The sequence below is a fragment of the Microtus oregoni genome, unplaced genomic scaffold, assembly GCF_018167655.1.
Source record: "Microtus oregoni isolate MIOR12 unplaced genomic scaffold, Mior012 000086F_ref0000336, whole genome shotgun sequence".
NCBI classification, from domain to species: Eukaryota; Metazoa; Chordata; class Mammalia; order Rodentia; family Cricetidae; genus Microtus; species Microtus oregoni.
This window is the reverse complement of record NW_024544552.1, coordinates 1,719,540-1,744,437: the sequence shown is the minus strand read 5'-3', so window position 1 is coordinate 1,744,437 and position 24,898 is coordinate 1,719,540. Positions and strand designations below refer to the sequence as shown.

Here is a 24,898-nt window from a genome sequence, read left to right as displayed (position 1 = left end):
TAAGAGATGGGTCTGCCTTTGCCTCCTGAGTGCTGGAATTAAAGGTTTATGCCATCACACATGGCACATTAAATTTTTAAACTGTGAAAAAATACATTTACTCTTGGAAGTTGAGAAGCTTTTCTTAAGAAATAATCTTACAAAATCTCCAAAGGAAATTGTTGACAGGATTGAGTTGTGTTCCTGACATGATTAGTCTTCTAAACAACATCCCCAAAATTCAAACGCAAGTTACAGAGTGGGAAAAAGAGTGAACAGATGTACCAAACAGTTAAAGTTGACAATACATAAATTATTCAGACTGTAAACATAAAGAGGCAGATGAGCCAATAGAAAATTGGGCAAAAGTTATGAATGGAAATTGTCAGGAAAAAATGCAATTGTCCAATTATCATCTGAAAAGATGATCAACTGCTTTTGAATTTTGAAAAATATAAGTTAAAGCACCAAAGGGAACAAAGACTGTTAAGGAGCAACAAAGAGACACATCAGACTGCTAAAAATTAAAATGATGGATAACACACAGTGTTGGTAAGTGTGGAGGGAAATAGGTACCTTCATATATTATGAGTGAAAATGTAAGTCTGCAAAGCTTTCTGAGAGATATTTTGGCAGGATGCATCAAAATTAAAAATGGAAATACCAGAGATGCTGTTTCCACAAATTGTGTATAGATTTATTCACACATGAGTGTCATGATTCATGTACAAAGGTGTGCATCTCGTCATATTTTCCAGTAGTGAGAAATGAAAAACAACCTCAAATCCATCAATAGCGAACTGGTAAAATAAATAAGGCTATGTCGTACTTTGTAATAACACATTGCAGTTATAAAGAATGAGGTAAATTTATGGGAACCATTATAGAAAAATATCCAAAATGTATTGTTCAATTAAAATGTAAAGAAATACACATGATTATCTTTTTGTACAAAATAGAGCAAAAAGGTTAAAGCGATGTACATGTATATGCAAAATTTCGTGTATGTGTAAATGTACATTTAAGTACATGAATACCTATTTAGTGGTTCTGCGACCGCAAGCAAGGTAATTCACCATCTTAGCATTTCAGTTTCTTATGTGGAGAATAGAGACAGCCATCTACATACATTTAAGAGTTGTATGATTTGAGTATTAGTGTATTTTTTCTGTTTAGAATTGTACCTGATACACAGTAGGCACTTTCTGAGTGTTTCTGTTCTTCAGCTTCATATTAAAGTTGAAAAATTATTATTTATAATGCCAGTGTTAGTGAGAGTGGGGTTGAATGTTCAAGGGGATTGTTTATATCCCATTCTTGCTATTTGTGCAATGATGGTGTGTTTGTATACTGAAAGACTAAAGTTTTTACATTTGAAAGCTTATTCCAAGACATTCAGTCAAATGATGATTACGGGAATCTGAGGATGAACTAAAACAGCCCTGCACTTGACCCTGAAACAGAATATTGGGTGGTGGTTTGAGAAGCAAGAAAGGGGAAGAAATGAGATACAGTTCTCAGCCCTGGTAGTTGCGTGTCTTGAAAAATGCTGAACCATGGAAAGAAATACTGGAGTCAGGAGAAGCTTTTTGTGGGGTATAATATTTTGGGATGGAAGACGTGTCTTGTTTCAGGCTGCTGTAGCACAGAAGCAGAGACTGGGTAGCCGAAACATCAGACACTTATTTCTCTTAGGGTTTAGAGCTGGAATCCTAACATTACAGTATTGACATGGGCCTGGCCTTCTACTTTTTGGAGGATGGTCACCTTCTTACTGTACCTTTCAGGGTAAAGGAAAAGATCAACTTTCTTGTTTCTCTTTTTATAAGGATGCATATATATATATATATATATATATATATATATATATATATATATATATATGGGGCATCATTGTATGATTTGGCGTAGGGACCCAAAGATTAACTCTTAGCTCTTAGAATAGCTTAGCTTTCTTTTAGATGTGTATATAATTCTCAGGTCTCATTTTAAGAGTTCCCATCTAATACTTCTATTATAAAGTATGAATAAGTGTGGGGTTGTCTAGGAAGGGCAGAGAACTGCTCCACCAGCTTGTCTGTTTCCACTCCCTCCCCGCCCCAGTGAACATATATTGAGCAACTCCAGGCACGTGTGCTAGGCACTGCTCTGACTGTCAAGGGTAGAAAGAGCTGAAGTTGCTCATCATCTGGTGGGAGAAAGACGTGTACAGATTAATTGCGACATACTGCGCTCAGGGTTCCAATGGCCATATGCACAGGGTGCAGGGATGGTGTGAAGAGGGGTGTGATCCAATCTGCTTTGGGTTGTTGTGGGAGTCAGAGAAATATTGCAGAAAGTGAGGTGACTCAGCTGCGTCAAGGACGGTGAACAGTTTTTCAGACAGATGCATGGTAGGGAGAAGAGAAGGGCATTTTAGAAAGGAAATATCACCATATAGCCAGGGATGCCAGGATGGGATTTAACCCTTTCATTTGGACTCTTTCTCCTCTTATGAGTTTTGAGTGCTTTAGCAGTACATATCACAAAGTGGGGGTTGGAAGGACAGATTAAAAAACAATTCACTCTTAGCTCTTCTCTGGGTGATAGTGAAATAAGATGCATTATGTTTACCTTCAAGAGAAATCATAATTTGCCTGAAGTGTCCTACTACTGGGGTTTAGCTCTCCATTCTAACTTACCTACAGAAGCACCTTGGTTGTGCCCTCTGGAGATGGTCTCTGCACAACAGGCGTGTATCTGAAATGTAGAAGATATCACAGCTCTCTGGTCCTAAAACCCTTCACTGCTCCTGCATCTGGTGAGGGATTAGAATACTAAAACCTGGCACTGAGGGAACCTCATGACCTGATCCTTGCAGGCAACCACTGCCACTTCCTGCCTATAAACTTTCTCAGTATCTCATTTGCTGTAGTTTTTTGCACAGGTGGTGTTTGGTTGTCATTTTGCTGGTGCTGTTAGTTCAGAGTACCCTTCCTCCTTAACTTCAACCAATGCATGTGAGTTTCCACACAACACATGCATGTGCCCATGCACACACACACACACACACACACACACACACACACACACACATACACACACACACACACACACACATGCACAGATGTACACACACATGCATGAATGCACACACATGTTTTTATAACTGGTTAAAAACTATTCTTATTTTAAGCATGAGCTTAGGCCTGTAGCTCTAGAAAACATACAGAATCCTCAGAATTGATGGTGACTCAGCCCTCTTTGGGTTTTTAGTGCGTTGGATGCATCTGTAGAGTTGGACAATGTTTTTCTTTTTTATGATTTGATTTATTTTTCTGTCTTCATGAAAGGTTTTTGTTTGTTTTGATTTTAGTTTTTGTGGTTCTCCCCCCCCCCCCCCCCCGCCGCCTTTGGAAGAAAGAGAGGGAAAGAGAAAACATAAAGTTGCGTAGGTAACAACGTGGGAAAGATCTAGAAGGAGTTGGGGGAGGGGTAAACATAATCAAAGTATATTGAATGAAAATATTTTTAATTTAAGAACTACATGTGAGAGTAGCCCTTGTACTTCCTCTTCCTGTAAGCGGCCAGAGGTGACCCGTGAAGATGGTTCGCTACTCTCTTGACCCAGAAAACCCCACAAAATCATGCAAATCGAGAGGATCAAACCTTCGGGTTCACTTTAAGAACACCGTGAAACGGCCCAGGCCATCAAGGGTATGCATATCCGAAAAGCCACCAAGTATCTGAAAGATGTCACTTTGAAGAATGGCAGTGTGTGCCATTCTGACGGTACAATGGTGGAGTCGGTAGGTGCGCCCAGGCCAAACAGTGGGGCGGGACACAGGGTCGGTGGCCAAAAAAGAGTTCAGAATTTTTGCTGCACATGCTGAAAAATGCAGAGAGCAATGCTGAACTGAAGGGTTTAGATGTGGACTCTCTGGCCATTGAGCACATCCAGGTGAACAAAGCACCTAAGATGCGCCAACGAACTTACAGAGCTCATGGCCGGATTAACCCATACATGAGCTCCCCCTGCCACATCGAGATGATCCTCACTGAAAAGGAACAGATTGTTCCAAAGCCAGAAGAGGAGGTTGCACAGAAGAAAAAGATATCCCAGAAGAAACTGAAGAAACAAAAACTTATGGCACGGGAATAAATTCAACATGAAATAAATGCAGATAAAAGTAAAAAAAAAAAAGAACTACATGTGATATCATCATTATCCTTTTATCTCCAAAATTCAGCACATTTCTTGGCAGATAGAGTTATTTATAGATTTGTAGAATGAATAAATAAATAGGTGGTAATTAATGAATGAAATGCTGCTACCATTAACTAAATGGATTGTGAGGAACAGATTCATGGAGCTGAGGTTTATGCACTTTGCAATTGAGACGCCCATGAGTCACAGTGGACAGCTATCCAAAGGCAGCTTGTGTTCACCAGGCTTAATTCCATGTGAGCTGTCTGGCCTGTAGATCAATATGGAGGTTTCTAGTTCTTAGTCAATAGTGTGTGTTGTTGTGCCATTTGAGGTCATGCAGGGAGAAAATATGAAAAAAGAGAACCAAGACACTTTAATGTAGTAATCTTCAGTGATCATTTCTATTATACCCTGAATACACATGTTCCTTGGATGTCAATTTATTTTTATTAGGCCCTAGTACATGCATGATGCCCAGATATTGGATACGTTCAGAGAATCATGGGCTGAAGGTTTGGTCTTTTGAGATTGAAAGACACAGAATTTTCAGGGGGTGACACCTCGTATGGGTCACTGGGGGTTGTGTGAGACTCCACTGCCAGCTTCTCCTGCTTTCCCATTTTGTTCCTTGACTTATGTAAGCAGTTTTGTTTTGCCATGTGCTCCACGCCAGCAAATCCAGCACTCCAACCAGAGTCCAGAGCAACAGATCCTCCTCATCTTGGACTGGAACCTGAAAATATGGGCCAATATAAACCTTTTTTCTTTCTTTAACTGTCTCAGATATTGTATTACAGGCACGAGAGGCTGGCATATGTGTACATGTGTGTGTCCCAGAACAAAACACCTCATTATATAACCAATATTTGATGTCCTGATAATACTGCTCTTTGGTAAAGTGACAGTTAAGGAAAAGGAGGGGCTGGTGAAGGAGAGTGGGAAGAAAGGGCTGAGAAATGAGACACCAGCTAGAAGAGCTTGTGCCACTGAAGCCAGATGGATATTTTTAAGAATGAAGCTGTGGTCACAAGTGTGAATGCTACAGGAAGGTGAAGCGAGACTATTGAACTTGACAATTAGGAAGCCATTAGTAACTTCAGTGAGGATGCTGGCTTGGAGGCAACTGAGGAGTGATGAGGAGAAGGGACAGTGGGCAGCGCACCCAATGGTAGAAACCTGATCGTTGCAGAGACCGGGGCTGCCAGGCATCAGTCTGCTGAGAGTTTCACTGTCTCTTCACCTTTTTATCATGATATTAAAGAGTAGACATTATTAGTTGTGTGGATCTGTAAGATGAAATGAGTAATCTAAGTGTCAGAGAAGGAACCGGTCATCACACAGCAGAGCTGGGATTCGAACTCTGCTCTCGCTGAGTCTGTAGTTTCCCAACTGTACTCTAACCGTGACTATATTTTTATAGTAGCAGCTAAGTCATTTAATTTCTGTGATCCAGGTTTACTAACCTATGTAATTATAGACGGGGAGGGTGACGAATATCACAGACCACAGAGATATAGCACATAAAGGAAAAATATTCTCCCACCTAGAATTTTTAATTTAATCTTCAAAGAAAGAGGTTTTCCTAAAGTCTCTAGAAGTAATAAGAACACATGGCAAAAATTAAGCTGATACATAAGGTTGAAAAGAGCTCAGTTATCTTAAAAATCCTTCTCTATTTGGCACTCTGTGTGATTCCAGGGGGATGTGTTCTAGTCCTTTTATTCATCAGTTGAGCCTGAGTGCAAAGTATTTGTTCTGCTCTCTTGTGCCCCTCACGTTCTTCATGTAGAAACCATCTTGAGGATTCAAGAGCGGTTCATTGACACTGTAGTAAGATAAAAGGAGACCAAGTCCAAGGCGTCCACCTGCCTGGAACAGGGGAAAGCTCGTCAAGGATGAGAGTCACAGGGCATTCACCCAGGTGTCTGCTTCTGTGTCTTAACTCAGGGTGATGGGGGAGAGGGTTAGCAGCTGAAGTGGTGACCACCCCAAGCTTATTTACCTGAGGCTACCCCTTCTGACTTCTAAACACTACAAACCTTGATTCCAACCTGGAGTCCCTTCTAGATCTTCATTGTTCTTCTGTCCTGTTCCCAGAGGAAAACATCACTAGTTCAGGCCAAGTGACTCAGCAGACCCCTTCTGCAGAGGCTCCCAGGTGGATACAGATTGGAACACTATGCCATGGCTGGCCCTAACTCTACCACTTTAAGAGCTACTTGTTGCTCATCATCTGAAGTTTGTCATCAAAATGCTTCTTTTGTAGAAGGTCCATGATAATATCCTCCTAATCTAGGACAGTTGTGATGCTGAGCCATGCTATAGACTTTGGAATAAGTTGTCATTGCTAGCACTACCATCACCATCACTGCCGTTACTATCTCCTGGAGTCATAGGCAAGTGTTCAGAAAGGACTTGGGTGTTCAGCTTTTACCTTCTAAAGAGAGAATCTGAGACAGTGGGAATGAGTTGATTACTCCAGGAGAATGTAGACATTTATAGGGACAGACATTAGGGGTGGTAGTATGTCTGTTTGAAATACCTGCCTTAATGACTAACTACTATATAAGGATAATTCCCGATAGATTCTGTTAGGATTTGCCAGTCAGAACCTTCTTAAGTGAGAACATGCTTAGCCTTTTGGATTGAATATCAATGGATATACATATATCCATTGATATTCAATATATATCTTTGATAATATATATATACATTATATATATATATATATACACATATATATCTTTCCAGGGTAATAATGAAAATCCTGGCTTACTCAAAGTATTAATCAAAGCCAATGTTTTTAATATCATGACCTAAATCCACAGATTAATGAGTCATTAAGGATCTGTCTTCCAGTTCATTGACTTTTGTCCCACAGAGTCTGTTCCTTTAAGAACTTGAGTCCATAGTAACTGAATATTAAGGAGGTTGGTTGCCAAGCCATATCTGTAGTAACTCAATGCCATAGGGATTAGCAGGCCCAGAGTCCTAGACAATAAAGGGAATAAATAAAACAGAAGCACATGTCGTGTAAAGACAGGTAGAAGCAAATGTATCAGGAGGTAAACATGGGGAGTGCGTAAGGAGCAGTTAGTCATTCTGGGGGAGCGTCAGGAGATGGCACTGGATGAACAGGGTGAAAGGGCATCTGGAATGATAGGTGGTACCTCTATAAGGAAAGTCTGGGACAGTGAATCTAGAGGAAGAAAAGCAGCAGGGTGTGCTTGGGGAGGGATATGGAGATTTGGGAAGCTCAGAGAACTTTAGACTAAGGACAGAGATAGGAAAGGGCAGTGAGCAGATTCTGAGAAGAGCAGAAACTGAGTGTGTCAAGAGTATTTGAAGCAGAAAGGTTCTTCGGCACAAGAGAACAGAGGGAGACGTGACATGAAATTGAACATTATACATAGTGGTTGGGTGATGAAATAATTAGGGAATGCCAACTGCAGGATGGGAGGGCGTGTGAATCAGAAAGGTATGGTTATAGGGAAAAGGAGTATTCTAAAGAGATAAATTACTAAGGGTTATGCATCCTTAGGAAGAAGGAAAAATTGATAGGAACAACAAGAAGGAACTGCAGTGTAACAGGACTCGTGTCCTGAACACACAGGAAGATGGAAGAGCTGGTAAGGCACAAATACATCCAGAGCCCTGATCTGAAAAAGGATAGAAGAGGTTGAACTGGCAACTGAGTACCTGGAATTAACTACTTTGCTGGGTGGTTTGTTTGAAGCAGAGTTTCCTTCTAAATTTTTAGAAAAATCTGGTGGATTTGACAGCCATAGTCCTTCTAATTTTAAAGTATGGGACAGTTTCCTTGTACTTCATATGCTTAGGGAAATAGTATAGAGTGGTCTCCAGATGGTTTTCTGGAGAAGGCTGACAGAATAGGAGAAAGATGTCCAGGGGAGGAAGATTCTCCTTCCAGCTTCCTCAGCCTGTGTTTGGAGGACAGGCCACATTATATGCATCCAATTCCAAATGTCAGTGGCTTTTGAGATTCCGTTCAGTTTTGAGATAGGTAGGTTCTGGGACTGTGTTGGGGGAGGTTGAGATGGTCTCCTCTGCAAGTTGATCAGGCAGCCTTAGACCGTGAATGGCTTCTGAGAGTTGAACACAGTAACCAAAGGGGTATTGGGCTCTGTATTTCTTTTTGCTATTTTTAATTTGTTTTTTTTTTCTTGTTTTGGTTTTGTTTTGTTTTCTGAGACAGAGTTTCTCTGTGTAGCTTTGGAGCCTGACCTGGAACTAGCTCTTGTAGACCAGGATGGCCTCGAACTCACAGAGATCCACTTGTCTCTGCCTACAAATGCTGGCATTAAAGGCATGCGCCATCACTGTATGGCTTGCATTTGTCTTTTTATAGTTTGATTCTCAGGTTTAATTCTTAAATGGGTTACCTATTGAATCCCAGAGGACAAGAATAGGTAGGTTAATGTACTGACTGGTTTTGTGTGTCAACTTGACACAAGCTAGAGCCATCAGAGGAAGGAGCCTAAGTTAACAAAATGCCTCCATGACATCCATCTGTAATGAATTTTCTCATTTTGTGATCAAAAAAAGGAGGGCCCAGCCCATGGTGGGTGGTGGCATTTTGGGGTTGCTGGTCCTTGGTTCTTTCTTTTTAAAACTTTTTTTGTTGAATTGCACATTTTCCCACTCCCCTTTCTTCCTCCCCTCTCTCCTTCTACCCTCCTCCTGTCCTCACAATGCCCCCTCCAGTTTATTTGGGCATCTTGTCTTTTTTTCTTTCCTAAATGAATCCATGTATGTCTCTCTTAGGGTACTGTTTGTTGTCTAGGTTCTCTGAGGTTATAGACTGTAGGCTGGTTATCCTTTGTTTTTTGTCTAATGTTCACTTATGAGTGAGTACATGCTATATTTGTCTTTATGGGTCTGGGTTACCTCACTCAGGATGCTTTTTCTAAGTTCCATCCATTTGCCTGCAAATTTCAAGATGTCATTATTTTTTTCTGCTATGTAGTACTCCATTGTATAAATGTATGAAATTTCCCTTATCCATTCTTAAGTTGAGGGGCATCTACGTTGTTTTCAGGTTCTGGCTATTACAAATAATGCTGTTATGAACATAGCTGAGCAAATGTCCTTGTGGTATGATTGAGCATCTTTTGGTTCTATAAGAAGGTGGACTGAGCAAGCCCTGGGAAGAAAACGAGTAAGCAGCTCCCCTGCACAGTCATTGCATCAGCTCCTGCCTCCAGGGCCCTGTCCTGTTTGAATTCCTGACCTGGTTTCTTTCAGTGAAGAACAGAAATTTTGAAGTGTAAGCCAAATAAGCCCTTTCCTCCTCAACTTACTTTTTGGTCATGGTGTTTTGTTGTAGCCATAGAAACCATAACCAAGACAGCTGGAGAAGGTTCAAGTGATAGATAGCCAAGTCCACAGCCTCAGAAAAGAGAGAGAAGGGAAGCCAAGGTTTACATGCACTTCATTGAAATGGGTTTAAAATGCACAAGAAAAATAGACAAGTGAGTATGGGTGATTCCAGACGGCTGAAACACCTGGAAAAGGATGAAGGGATGCCTTCTTGCATATCTGCCTGTGTCAGCCTTCTTTTAAGCAGCTGGGAGTTACAAACTGAACATCTGTTGAGTTCTGAGTTCTACAGGGCAGGTCTTGTACTATCTGCCTAATGCTGCAAAACATTTCTCCCGTTTTTAGCTTTCTGGGGAGATGCTCATAGAAGAAATGAGGTAGACTGACTCCTTAGGGTAAGATAGTAAGAAGGGGCTGATAATGTGTAGGCGCTTGAGAAGATGGCAGGCAAAAGTCAGATAGGGTGTGCCAACAATAGATGTGAACAGTAAGGCATGGGGTTGTTATAGCAACTGAGATGAAAGTATAGCATCTAAAGGCTCTGCCAACTAGGTAGCTCTTCCACTGCTTTATTGTACCACTCGTATCCCTTGGCCTGTAAAGCGTGAACCAGTTAGGAGAGCCATCTTTTGGAAAGCTGTAAGGACCACAGTAGGATATGGGATTCACATCTAGATCAAAGGGAAAATGATATTTTTGGCATTTATTCTGCATATCCCAGCAACACTTTATGAATGAAGTAATGTATGAGCATCCTCAGCCTGTCTCTAGGGTCACAGAGAGCCACCTAATTAGAAGCATGAGTAATGTTTGAGTCACAGATCTTTGGAGAATTAAATCGGTGCACTTTTGTTTTAATTGGAAAAGGAATGCACTTATCTTTTTAAGGGTTTATATAAACATGGATGATATGTATCTGGTTTGATAGAAGAAATATATATTGTAGTCAATCATCTTGAGTGGCTTAACCTCATCATTCTTTTCTCTGTAAAGTCACAGCTTTATTTGACTCTTCTTATTTTTAAATTGAAATCTAGTTATGAGACATTATTTACACCACTAAGTTGGGTTGATTTATAGATGTTAAGACAAAATGAGAGATGTCAAAGAAGTAAAATCCAGAACATTTTTTGTTGATACAGACAAGGAGTGCTGCAAAGACTTACGGGCAGCAGGTGTGTATTTTTCCTGAAATGAGATTTCTGTGGGGCAGCACGGGGAAGTTGAAAGGAAGTCTTCAAAGGGAACAAAGTGACCCAGGTGTCAGATCTAAGGATTGTAACATGCGGAGTAGCAGAAGGGTCGGCACCAGGAGACCTCAGTTACTCTTTAGCAACTGTGTGAGTTGCTGCCTTGTGAGAAGTCAACTGATTTTCTCAGCAGCTTTAAGCATACAGGTTTCCCAGTCCACTACAGAACCTGGGTCTTTGTCCTTCTAGGATTAAGTTCTTCGTGTGGATCAGGAGACTCCTATTTGGCGTCTTATTTGGTGGACAATAGATTGCATCCTCTTTTCCTCCTCTCCATCTTTTAGAGCCATTTCTCCTTTGGGATTTGCCAGCAGAATCTTTCCCTCTGTATTCCCTGTACTAGGTGAGAACATTGTATGCAATGAATAAGGCTCCCAGAGAGAGGGGGGTGGGTGGGCCTTTGGGTTTAGAAGAACACATAATCTAAGATATTAGCATGCACTGGGTAGAATTTGGGGGTAATAGACTCTGTGAGTATAGGATAAAATCTTTGTGAAGGGCAGAAATTGTTCTCCTTCCTCTCTCTCTCTCTCTCTCTCTCTCTCTCTCTCTCTTTCTCTCTCTCTCTCTGTGTGTGTGTGTGTGTGTGTGTGTGTGTGTGTGTGTGTGTGTGTTACATCAAGACTGGCAGTATCCTGAGAGCCTCCTTGCTTCATATTCTCTTTAGAGTGGCTGGTCCTGTCCTGTAATTTTGGGCATTCCCTTACAGACACATGGGCTTCCCGGACTGTGTCTTGACCTTGGCAGCCACTCAGAAGAAACACTCTCTGGCTGCTGTTTGGCTTTGAGGACCAGAGTCTGGAAACTGTCTAGGATCATGTGTGAAGAAAGACCCATTCTTACTTCTCCTTTTGAGGCTGGTGACATACAGTCAGCTGCACTGTTCTGAACGTGTGTCTCCAGGTTCTCCCTGGACGCAGGCATGGCTGGGGAAACGGCTGCATTCAGGTAGAGGAAGGCTCACCTGCTTCCACTGATGCCCAGCTGGCTCTCCTGGTTATGTCCTCTTCCGGCTCCCTCCAAGGAGTGAGAACAGTGAGGTTAAGGCTGGTTAGAGATTGAGGACCTATGAGTTCTCCCAAGCTGGGCATCCCTTTTCTTTCCTTATCATCATCTGGTCTTACAGGTTAGGACTATCTTCAGGTGTATTTGGAGTCTGCAGGCAGTGCTCAGAGCCAGGGTTGTGGGAACACACAGTGCAGTAGTGTGGCTTGGGGTGGGGGGTGGGGTGGCGTTCTACATCAGCTCTGATTTTAGTGTAACCTTTTTAGGGTTCAGTAGAATGATGAATGTGGCGTCAAGTCTCCAGTCAGTGCCTTGTTATTGGGAGTACAAAGACTAATCACCCTAATGTGCTTGAATAGGATGAAATAAGCAGAAGATGATGTAGAAAGGACTTGGATTAGACACACAGAAGAACTGGCACAGTGGAAGTTATAAACAGCAGCGATGGTGATGGAATTGTCTTCTCCAGGAGGCTTTTTAAAAATAGGAAGCATTTTCTTGGATCTGAACTGGGTCTTTACATATGGTTACCCAGGGCTGGTCAATTTAATCATACTGGGCTGCTTCAAGCAAGCCCAGACAGCTGAAAAATCTTCCTTGCTTAAATTAGGGAGTAAAAACTGGAAAGACTTGGAGCCAGAGAAGGTTCGGGGAAGGGACAAATGGATTTAGGGAGGGCTGTGTGACAGCTACCTGTAATTCATCAAAGAACTGTCACTTTCACCTTTCACCCTTTCCTGTTTGCACGCACACACACACACGCACACGCACATGCATGCACACAAACCTATGTAGGGATGTACACTCTTACTCTCACAGAGATATACTTTTCTGACTCCATCTCCCCTCTTCATTCTCAGTTTCAGTGAGGATGCTGAAGAAACATCCTATCAGATTCCTGGACCTCTCCTCTGAGCTTGACACTAACAGTTCTTAAAGCTAAGGGCAAGGAAGGACCCAGTTTCCCCTTGCCTGACTTCCCTGACTTTCTCAGATGCTGCTCATGGTGATTTTATACAGCAGGAGTCTTTGTTTCTGGAATCGGGGTTTTCCGGAATCCCTCTGCTTTCCCCAGCTCTTGCCTGAGAATATCTGGACGAGGATGAAACCACAGTGAGGAAATGGGGGTGGAAGTAGAGATGGCTTCTGCCTTCTCCGCCGGGCTGGGTGTACCCTGCTTCATTTGCATGAGAATAGAGAGACTTTCCCGTTATCCTCCCTTAGGGATGGAGTGCAATGGCGAGCAAAGGCTCCTGTTCTGTCCTGATCTTTTAGGGATCCAGGGACTTAGAAAATGACTGCTGTCACATTCTTCCAATCCTCTGAGGAACCTAAGACCCACAATATTGAGAAAAGCTTTGATGGAGCCGGCTGGTGGATCTCCACTCCAGATTTTCCAGCTGTCCCTGTCCCCCCCACCGCTCAGAGAGCAGGATGCTGAGATGGCTCGGTGATGCAGAAGGTATGTGCTTTTTCAGTTCTGGTGCTGATGCTGTGTGTGTGGTGAGGTCTCTGTGGCGCAATGGACGAGCGCGCTGGACTTCTAATCCAGAGGTTCCGGGTTCGAGTCCCGGCAGAGATGATCGCCTGGCATGTGCCTCTTTTGTTTTGAATGCTGTCATGCTAGGTTGGTAATTATATTTATTCCTCCCTAGAGGCTCTGAGGAGAGAAGCAGAAGTCTTTTACTTGGGAATCTTAGCCCTTCTCCTCCGTTTGCCTCCCTCCATCTTCATTCCTTCTTTCTGCCTCCCTAGCTGACTTTCATCATGTGGTGGAGGCTTGGATATCTGCTACATCTTTCTTCTCAGCTGATGCACTCTTTTGCTTCACAATAATATAATAGACACAAAACAACTAAGATGCCTGGTCACAGGTTTTTATAAGCCCTGTGGTCTCTCTCTCTCTCTCTCTCTCTCTCTCTCTCTCTCTCTCTCTCTCTCAGAATACTGAGGGCAGACTGACCCACATGCAAAGAGGAAATGGCCAGTTGTTCTCTAAGATAATATCCATCTTGACCAAAGAGCTCCTTTCAGGGTCAGGGGACAGCCAGGTTCATATGGAGGGTAATTTCTCACACTCTTTGTCAGCTATGCTTTTGCGTTCCTAGCACTCAGGATGCTATGGCTCATCATTCACATATCCATCTGTAAGGTGAAATGTAATTACGTTCTGCTCTTTGTCTCCGTGGAATAAACTACAAAACACCCAAGTAATTGCTAGGAGAAAGTCGGCTGAGCTTGTCCCCGGGACGTTAAAGGTCTCCCTTAAATGTGCTTTAATGTGAAGTTTGTTGTGCTTTACCTATACGTATGTGAATGTCATTTTTGCAATTTCCAACAAATTGTTTTCTCACCCCTGGCATCCCTCATTAACTTCTGCCAGCTTTCCAGGTCTCATCTGACAGGCTGCATTCAACGAGATTTGGAGCCTGGACTGACTGAACTGACTGGGGTTTCTATTTGGAGCTGGCCTGGCTCCCTGCCTTGCACATTTGCCGCTGGTCTGGATGGCGCTGCCCTTGCCAAGAACTGACCTCCACCTCAGGTGATCCTGAGAAACTTGAGAAGACACCTTCCCTCACCTCCTGGCGAAAGTCAGCATCTCTCCCATGTGGGACTTCTTGGGAAGGAGACCAGAGGACACAGTCATCCAGTTGCACTCTGAGGATGCTGGGGCAGGAGGAAGGAGGGTGCATATTAGGACATAAACAAACCGTATTAAGGGTTGAGGAACTGATAACAGAGAATCAAACTGTGGATGGAGGTGTGTGCTTTCTTCTCTGAAATGGGCAGACTTGCAGGAAGTTGAAACTAATGTCCATCTTTTAAAGCATCCATATTTTAAAGGGACTGAAGATTCTTGTAGTTAGAGCCGACATAACCCTACCTTTCTGGGTCACCTTACAGTATGCCAGTCACATGTACCACGTCAGTCCTTTGGGTTTAAAGTTGAGGCCAGACATTCCCCCCAAATCCCGTCATGGAACTTTTCTTTGTTTTTCAATTAACATATTATTTCTTATTTGTTTTGAATTCTAAGCTGAAAGAAAATATTAGTGTATGTGGAGAAAGGGGTATGAGGAAGTGGAGGGAGTTTGGGGAAGGGATGAGTCATATTTTCCAACCACAGACTCAGTCTGACATATGTCTTCTCCTTTCCCATCTCATATCCCTGGCTGGGAACCATAAAAGTTCAGAGGGCAGAAGGAGGTTCTTTCCATGTGTGCTGTCAAATGTCAGAGCAAGGACGTGGGTTCATTCAGCAACATTGTAAGATTCTCATGGCTAGAAAAGTCACAAGATTAATAGTTGGGTGTCATGGAATCCTAAGGACCAAGGATTAAAGTGAAATCAGGGAAGGTGTGTGTACCTAAGTAGGCTTTGCTTTGCAGTTTAATCATACTTGACCATGGTGTGATATGGCCAGAACCTTTTGTCACGTTCTATTCCCTTGGCCTAACTTGAGCCTTGCTCACTGATTTCTAATTTGGAATCAGAGGACCTGGGTATAAGTCACAGTTACTTTCTGAACTTTATTTTGCTTATTCATAGAGACAAGATTATATGATCTTTCCTACAAATATGAAAGTCAGTGAGAAAGTCCATTGTGCATCTCTGTGCAAATATAAAGCCTCTGTTTGTTTACAGTCTCCCCCACCGAAGCTGCACACGTAGGAAAGATGCCTGGTCACAGACTGATGGCATGCGAAGGTCTCAGTCATCACTTCTGTTTGCTGTCATCTGACACTAGGGCTAATTTGGGACATCTAGGAAAGAAAACTAACAGGATGTTCCTATCTGGGAGGGTCTTTCTGAAGACAATGATCCCTCTGTGCCTCAAATAAGGGGACTTTTCTTCTCAGCTAGCTAGGTGGAGACATTGGCTAGTCACTTCATGTAAAGGATCCAGAAGTTTCCATATATTTAAACCTCATTTTGCTTTTGTCTGTATCTGTCCACCCCTGAGGGGTGATATTTTGGGAACTTGAAGGACATCAGTTTTTTTCCTACACTGATAAAAATTCTTCTGGTTAACAATTTTCCTCTTACTACAGGAGAGAAAATTTCTAACTTAGGAATATTCTAACTATTGAATTTCAAAGATGCTAAAAATACAAAATAGAAATAGATTTTTTTATAAAGTCACTACACTGTGTGGTTCAAATGCTTTAGTGATACTGGAGCTGATTATTAATTGCAAAGTATGTGGGTAGATATGTCTTATTTATTACTGTATTCTCAGTGCCTGAAATATGCTGAGCATTTGATGGATATATTTGAAAGAATTAATGCTGATTTAGACTGGCTGTGAATTATGAAGATAGGAGCAAGAAAGTGATTCCTCTTAGCTCGTAGGGAGCTGGAACATGGACAGTATCTTCATGCATTAATTCATCCCCTCAATAGCATTTATCAAATACTCGCCTTGCACCATTCCCAACACAGCACAGCAGCCCCCACACCTCTTGTAGGTGTATAATCTTGTAGGTAAATAAATATTGCCATGGAATTCAAGGCGAGATAGGTGCTGTGAAGGAATTTTAGGGACGAGGGGGCAGAGAATGGTATGAAGAGTGATGATTCTGGGGGACCTCTTGGAGGGGGTGCTATCTGAGTGAGTATTTGATTGAAGAAGGGTAAGATGAGATTCAGAAGTTAGAAACTTCGCACAAAGAGGTGGTAAGCAGAAGACATCTTAGGTAGGGTCCAGTTTGAGTGGAAAGTCCAAATGGTGTGATAAGATGGAGAGATGTATGTACGTGTGTGTGTGTGTGTGTGTGTGTGTGTGTGTGTGTGTGTGTGTGTATGTATCCATTAAGAATGGGAATCTTACTAAATGATGCCACACTAACTCAAGCTAGTTAAATACAATATTTTCTCACATCTCCCCTACTCTCCTAATGTAAAATTTGCAGGCAATAAAGCCTTCCTGTTCTTATGATTAAATTATAGTTTAGTGGTAACATAACCTTCCTACTCAGGTAGCTATAACAAACCCATGGAATGTCCTAATAATTGTAGCATATAAAATAAAAAGGAGACGCACCTGTAATGTTTTCATATGTGAAGGCCACAGTTGTAATCTTTGTCTGTCACGGAGCAGCATCTCTCTGAATGTGTCAGCTACATAGGCAAATCAGTGCTGATGTGCTGATGGCTGGCTTAGCTGTGGGAAGCATGATCCCCAACACTGGCGATCCCCCAAGGCAAGGAACACCTTTTCTTACTGCATTTCACCAAATGAAGAGCTATTTTGTTTCAAATTTAACAGCAAAAGGTAATGTCAACTCTTGGAAACTTAAGATGTTTCTAGGTATACTCAATCTTTTTTCAATATAACAAGATGTTGTCAACCACAGATCTCATTTCTAGGACTATGTGATTGAGTTCCAGAAGCAAAATAAAATTATGAAAAAATTCTTAATAACTTATATAAGTTTATGTTTTTGTGTTGGGCTGTATTCATAGCTATCCTGGGTGCAAGAAGCCAATGAACTGCAGTTTGGACATTCCTGAAATCATAAAGAAAACAAGGTCTTTATGTAAAAAACAAGTTAGACTGTAGGTTCAGAAATCAAGCAAAAAGCTTTTAATAAGTCATTAAAGAGAAATATATAGCCGGGGAAAGGCTTTGTGTGAAATATTCTTGAACATGAGGAAAATTCTCAGGTATTCGTTGTCTCTGCGATTAGTCGTGGTTCCCTCTTCCTCATGATAACACAACAGAAAGTACTCCATCAAATTTTCAAATCGCTTCTTAGGGGGCAATTCCAGAGCCTTGGACAAATACTGACAAAAAGCTATGGGGTAGTGATGTGTGGGCCACATTGGTGAGTTTTCGCAGAGAAGTGGGTCAGCAAGTTGAAAGGTTGATTTTGGCTATTGATAGAGGATAGACGTGGTTTGAGATGCAGGAAGGCCCACAGGTCTGCTGGGCCCAGAGTCTCGCACTGGGCCATCCAATAATTGTTGCCTACAAGAGAAAATATTCATGTCATCGTATTTGAAACTAATAGCAAAGGGATGTTTCTTCCTAAAGCAGTCTTGTGTTTTTTGCCCTCAGTAGTCCTGAAATTACAATTGGATAGGATCCCTTTAGCTTCTCTATTCTATCCTTAGAGGCTGAGATCATACATGAAAAGACCTGGAGCATCAAGGTAAGGTAAATTGGAAACCATGAGTGTAGTAGACGCAGCCCTGAACTGGGTCTGCATCTGAAGGTTTGCTGCTTCCCTGGGGTCACACACTAGAGCTCCCTGAGCTCTGATTCGCTCACTTAATAAATGACCTGCACAAAAGACAGAAACAAGGTAAAATAAGTGTGTTCAGGCACTTGGTTTCACTGTAGAGGCCCACACACAATCGTTTTTCTTTTGTTTATGGGGCGTTCTTTCAACCAGTCTTCAGATTGTGTGTATTGGGGGTTTGAGGGATATAATCGGGATTGAGAATCTGGCTCTTAAAAATGTTTTTCCTTAGTGGAGTTTAGGTAGACATAAAGAAGTGTCCAATACATTTTAAATAGTCGTTCTATTCCAGGGACATTTTCTCCCCGAATTTCTCTCCAGCGGTGGAAGCAGAGATACAGTCGAGCAGTCCTGGGGCTGGCCCTGGAAGCTGGGCTTCCTAGGTTTTGTGGTGAAGGTCATGCAAAGCCTTCTCAGGGTATCAGGCAGGGCTTCAAAGTGAGGTAAAAGGGTAGGTATGTCTGCCGACAGAAGTAAGTAGGTATCTTGAGACATGGAATTAGGCTAAAAGCAAATGCCTGGGGAGGTGGCAGGGGACTAGGAGTTGATGGTTGCATTACTGGCTAGGGACCTTTCTGGAGAATTCCCTGCCATGGATTCAGCTCAGTCCGACGCTCAGAATCGTATCTGCTGGGAGCCGCTAACAACCCCTAATAATCTTGTCTTCCTTTGGCTGCCTCTACAGACCACTTTTCAGGAAATGTACCACCTAAAATAGCAGACAATTTAGAACCAGTTAAATTTATTTTGAGCAAACATGAAAGGGTTTTTTTTTTCTTTTTCCAGCTATATACAAACTTCTAACGGAGCTTTTTAATTTTTTACTTAAATGTGCATCTAATGGAAGAAGAGAGTGGTTGCTCACTCCCAGGTTTCAGGCAGCAGGTCCTAAAGGGACCTGTGTCGAGCACATTTCTCTGAAGTCTTAGACTTCCGTGATAATTTAGTACAGATTTGAGTTCTGCTTGATTTTATCTGTCCTTTTGAGGTCCAACAGCTACCATTTGATCTCAAATCTTGGCATTGGAAAGATACCTGGCATGCCTCCTAATGCTTCCTGGAATGCGTGACTTATAAAAGCACAGTTATATTAATATTGAAATGAGTTTGGGGGTCCCTGAGCACCCACTTAGAGATGAAAGGGAAAAGAGTCTAGATACAGGCAGGGTGGCAAGAAACCCACATGTTCATATAAACAAACATCAATTTATTTATTCATAAATGAATATTAATTTGGTATGCACTAAATATTATTTTAGTATGCACTATGCAAAACACCAAGCCAGGTACAATGATGAACCAAATGAGATTTTCCCAAGTATACATGCAGAATTCAAACTGTGAACTGTGAATGTAGAAGATCTCTATAGAGACAGAGAGGCTGTGTGTGTGTGTGTGTGTGTGTGTGTGTGTGTGTGTGTAGAGGGGGTGTGAGCTCCTTTAGAGGCCATGCAAACGCTTCTGGAATGCTCCCTGACTTGAAGTGATAAGCAGGCAATGGCCAAGCTAAAGACAAAGAAAAAAGTTTTTTTTTTTTTTTTTTTTTTTTTTTTTTTTTTTTTTTTTTTTAGTTTTTCGAGACAGGGTTTCTCTGTAGCTTTAAAGCCTGTCCTGGCACTAGCTCTTGTAGACCAGGCTGGCCTCGAACTCACAGAGATCCGCCTGCCTCTGCCTCCCGAGTGCTGGGATTAAAGGCGTGCGCCACCACCGCCCGGCTGAAAAAAGTTTTCTTGATAGAGCAATAGCACATACTGAGGTCATATGGTAGGAGGGAAAATGTCTGGTGTAAAGGAATGGAAAACAGCTTTATTTGACTATGATGCCTAAGGGAGAAGGAGGTTTGGTATGAAGCTGGGTGGAGAATCATGAGCAAAACCTTGAAGGGTCCTGTGGTTCTTCGAAGACATTTGGCATTTTAATCTCAAAAAAAAAAAAAAAAAAAGGAAAACTTCAGAGAACAATGCGAGAGACTAGCAAGATCAGTTTTGTATTTTGGAACTAACTTCTCAGATATTGCTGAGAGAATGGGGCAGACAATCACCAGGAACCATGCTGGGAACACAGTAGATGATTCCACCAGAAGCTGCAAAATCCAGGTTGAGTTGGATTAAATTAACAGCTAATAGTGGCTACAAAGAGACTCAGGTGACCTAGTTGTAGCTTCGAAGCGAGATTGCCACTGTTCGTGTTTTGGAAATGGCATAGAGGATAGGCGTCGACAAGAAGGCTCCTGCTTCGCTACCCGTGTACTGCTTTCTAATCTAACGAAGGAAGGAGATACAAGGGAGGAAACCGTTTAACTCAGAGCGCTTGTTTCTGAGGCACTTTTGAGATAGAAAAGGGGAAATGTCACACTCTCTACGGAGGAAGGACTTACGACTGGACTAGAAAACTGCAGTGTGGAATGACAGGGTAGAGAGGCATTAGAGAAAGACTGGCAAGGGAAAGAAGACCAGAGGGAAGGGACATTACCGTGGCTGGAGCAGTGGAAGGGAAGACTTAAGATGTGATGTGACTGTGTCATATGTGACTGAGAAGTCGACTCAGCAGTAATGAAAACATGTCCGTCAAAGTGACTTGGAGGTGCTTGATGGCCCATATTCAGATGCAGTGGAGCAGGAGGTAAAAATGAGATTGGAAGGGACAGCAGAGCCAGTGGAGGGGAAGACATGGAGCCCATGCATTCATGCATGCATACAGTAAGCTCTTGAAGGTTTGACTGTTAGGTGTTAGAAAGGTTGAGCTAGAAAGTGAGGCGTCTGAGGATGCTTGCTTGTTTGTAACTGTGTATCCTGGGACTTTGCCCTTAATAAATATCATAGCTAGGAAAGTACTGTAAAATCTCACTCTACCTGCCACTGAATTTCCAGCTTATCTATTTGCCACCTATGAACCCAGGCTCAACTGGCTAAACAAGCACTCTCACCCTGAGCCCCGACTCCAGCTCATCACGAATTGAGTTTCAACAAGGATGAGTTCATGGCCAAAGTGTTATGTGTACAGCTCCACTTCTTTCATTTGTATTTTAGTAGGGGAGATAGGAAAATATCTTAAGCATTATAAATAAAATCATGGAGAAGCAGAGTTCAAGAGAGAGAAATTAAACGGCATAAGGCTGTCCAGGTTTGTGATTGTGTAGCAGGAGCACTCAGCAGGGGAGCACCCATTTTATAGGAGATCACTCATTACAGAGGAGCACTCACCAGGGGAGCACCCATTTTATAGAGGATCACTCATTTACAGAGGAACAGACATTTACAAAGGAACATCCATTTACAGAGGATTACCACTTTACAGAGGAGCATCCATGTACAGAGGAGCACGTATTTCCCGAGGATCAGTCATCAGAGGAGCACCAATAAAGGCATGACTTTGGGTAGCTGAAGGGCTAGCTCCTTGGGAGGAAAAAGGAGGCATGTGGATTTGCATGCGAGATGAGAAGATTACAACTGACCATACATGGAGGGTGGCAGCTCCTATGGCTGTTCCTGTCCCCTTTGTTCATAGTAAGAAGGCAGGTCATGAGACAGAAGAGCCCAGAAGAGAAGGTGCTCAATGAAACAGGCACAGAAAATAGACTATTATTTGCTGTGAGAGGATAATACTGCCCAGTACGAGAATATTTACTAGGCAGTGCTAAGAGCCCATTAGGAGAAGACAGACTGGTCCCAGAATTACTTTCAGTCTGCACACCTTTACGTATAGATTTGCATGTCTAGCTTGTTTGTCTTCATTACAGTGTTACTTGATTTCTTATGGCAAATCCCTCCTCTCTCTCTCTCTCTCTCTCTCTCTCTCTCCCTCCCTCTCTCTCTCTCTCTCTCTCTCTCTCTCTCTCTGTGTGTGTGTGTGTGTGTGTGTGTGTGTGTGTGTGTTGTGTGTGTGTTATACAGGGTGTGGACTTCTCATTTCCGGAGTATGTGTTCAGAATTCATATGTCACTAAAGGGAAGGATTTTATTTTTTAAAAGCGGCTGAGCGCAGAACCAGTTTCTCATTAATTGGTTCAGAGCGCCACCTGCTGGAAGCCTTGCTAGTGTTGACTCTTCCAAGCAAAATCGAAAATCTATATAGTCTTGGAAAAGTCAATGTTCTTGCCTACAGCATTTTCTTGTATGAATTCTGACTTTCAGTTTTTTTCAGATATTCGCTTACTGATTTGTATTTGTGGATCAAAGCAGTCACATTAAATGTTTTCTGCCTTGATCTCGGTCTTTTAGGCAAATACTGTATCTTGTTTAAATGCGTTGGTTGCCTATAAACCTCATTTGTGCTTTGTAAAAGAAAGAATATAAAGCCATCATTTTCTGAAATGGAGAGTACAAAATGGTATTAATGGCTAAACATTTATAAACCACAGATAATGCAGAATCTACCCTTGTAACTATCAAGAGACGTCATTTAGCAATTTCTAGAATTTATATATGTTTTTGACTACCTGTTTCTACCCCAAATTCATCCCCTCTACACACACTAAATGTACATTTCTTCATCTTTTGTCCAAATTGATCCTTCAATGAACTATCTTGCTATATATATTTTTATTTTATTTTAATGAGACAGACTTTTCTACGTATGTCTTGCTTTGAACTCACGGGAATCCTCCTACCTTAGTCTTCTGATTGCTGGGATTATAGCCATGTGACATTATACCTGGCTTATAATTTTTAAAATATTTTATCTCAGGTTTTTTAATTAATACAGTTTTTAATTTTTGAAATTAAAATATAATTACATCACTTCCCCTTCCCTTTCTTCCCTCTACCCCTTCTCAAGAACTCCCTCACTTTGTCTTTCAAATTTATGGTTTGTTTTCCTTTAATACATATTATATTAACAGATGTATTTTATTGTTTAAAATATATTATAAATATAAAATAATCCTTCTCCATACTACATAATGTTAGTGTTAGTTATTTGTATATAGCTTCAGGACTGACCACTTGGTATTGAATAACCAGAGGTGTTCCCTAAGGAGGACTATTTCTCCCACTCAGAATTCCTGAGTTGCCTGACTTTGTCTAGAATGGAAGCCTCATTGTGGGAGAGGAGGCACAAAGACTGCAAGAGGCAGAGGTGTGGGGAGTTTGCTGTGAGACGGTGTCTCCTAGAAATGTCAGGGAAGACACACCCATAGTTTGTCTCGTCAGCATGGCTGCCTAAACAAGTCCCGATCTAGGATACCAATAGACATTCTAACACGGAAGGCAGAAATCTCATGAGGCACCCACCCTGGAAGATAGTCTATGTTAATCTGAGAACACTGTAAAAAATCTTTCTCTCATGCCTTCAGGCCATGATATTGAAGTGTTTTAATTTGTAGGTTTTCATGAAGTGATTCATCCCTTCATTTTTTTCCAACCTATGAGAGATCAGAGCTAACTTACTCTAATTACTTTTCTCTCCTGTAGTTCAGTCAATAACTCTTAATAATGGTCACTTTAAATATACAAATTCAGGCAGATACATGCAGGATTTAGAGAAACGCCAGTATAAAATATCCTAGATCATCCCATAAGGGAAAAGAGGGATTATTCATTTACTTAACCAGTGTTTGTGAGATGCCTGAGCTGGGTCGGAGTGTCTGCGAGGCACTAGGGAGAGGTCATGACACAAGCATGATCTTGTACCACACTAGCAATGTAGTATGGGAGACAGGTATCATTCAGTCATTCCAGCTCATGATGATGGTGGGATGATGGGGAAGCTCAGCCAATCACATTTGGCTAGGGTGTGGCCGCCTGGGGCCAGGAAAGAAAGACCTGTACTCCCTCTCTTCGCTGCACGTGGTGTTCGCTAGACCCCGGTCATGTGAGTTTCCCCGTTTTCCAATTATTAAACTAGATCTATTGTATTGAGCTTGTCTGGTTAATTCTAGCTTACCGGTCGACTACGCCCATCAGTGAGAACTTTCCAGAAGGAGTGACAGAAAGGTTAGAACAAAGACGTGGGAGGCAGGTGATGCTGAAACCTGATAGCCAGATGCAGGGGCAGGGACTGCTAAGTTTTTCAACGAGTTTGTTTTAAAACTCAGGGCAAATACCAATGATCAAAAATTGTGTGTGTGTGTGTGTGTGTGTGTCTGTCTGTCTGTCTGTCTGTCCATGCTTCTCTCTGTTTGCCCTTCTGACTGTCTTGTCTTTCCTTTTGTCTGTCTGCCTGCCTGTCTCTCTGTCTAACTCCGTGTCTCTCTGTGTGTACATTCACATTTATGTGCTGTTGCAGGGGTGACTCAGGTTTATAGTTTAGGAAGATTGTTCAGGCTGGACTGTGGAGAATGGCTGAAAGGAAGCCAGACTGAGGATCAATGTCAAGGTGTGTGTTATCTGATATGGAGTTGGGCAGGACAGAGGGAGAAAAGTGTGGCTGAGAGGCATTTCAGATGCTGAAGAGAAATGACTTTGTTGAAAAAGACTACAAGAGAAAGGATGTGTGTGGCATGATTCCTAGCATCCTGCCTTGAGCAGGCGGGAAGCAAGGGATACTGGGAGGAGTGGGGGCTTCTCGGGGTGTCCAGTGAAGAAGGCTACTGTGGACACGCTGAATCTGAGGTGTCTAAGAAGGACAAGTAGATACACCAGGAAATCAATCGGGTAAATGATTCTGGAACTCTAAAGAGAAACCTAGGCCAGAGATACTGGCAGGAACAGACAATTTGCTGATAGCAGACTGATGTTTTAGGAGTGTTCAAATGAATGTGGAATGAGGAAGGAAGACTATCTTAGAAGGAGACCTAGGAACTCCTCAGTTTAAAAACTGTTTCACATAGACGTCAAGATATGAGATTGACTGGAGATACTGGAGGCAAAGGCAGAAGGGCTGGAACCAGAGCTGGAGAATCAAAGCTGTTCTGGTCCGGCAAGAGGGCTCCTCCAGAGGAGAGGTAGC

General features: G+C 42.1%; 1 non-coding gene and 1 pseudogene across 1 annotated transcript; both read left to right on the top strand.

Annotated features, from left to right (window-relative positions):
- Positions 1 to 3,564: 3,564 nt before the first annotated feature.
- On the top strand, positions 3,565 to 4,162 carry LOC121442063 (annotated as a pseudogene).
- A 9,109-nt stretch (positions 4,163 to 13,271) lies between these two features.
- Positions 13,272 to 13,345, top strand: Trnar-ucu. Its single transcript has one exon. It is a non-coding gene; the product is annotated as a tRNA-Arg (tRNA).
- Positions 13,346 to 24,898: the final 11,553 nt, after the last annotated feature.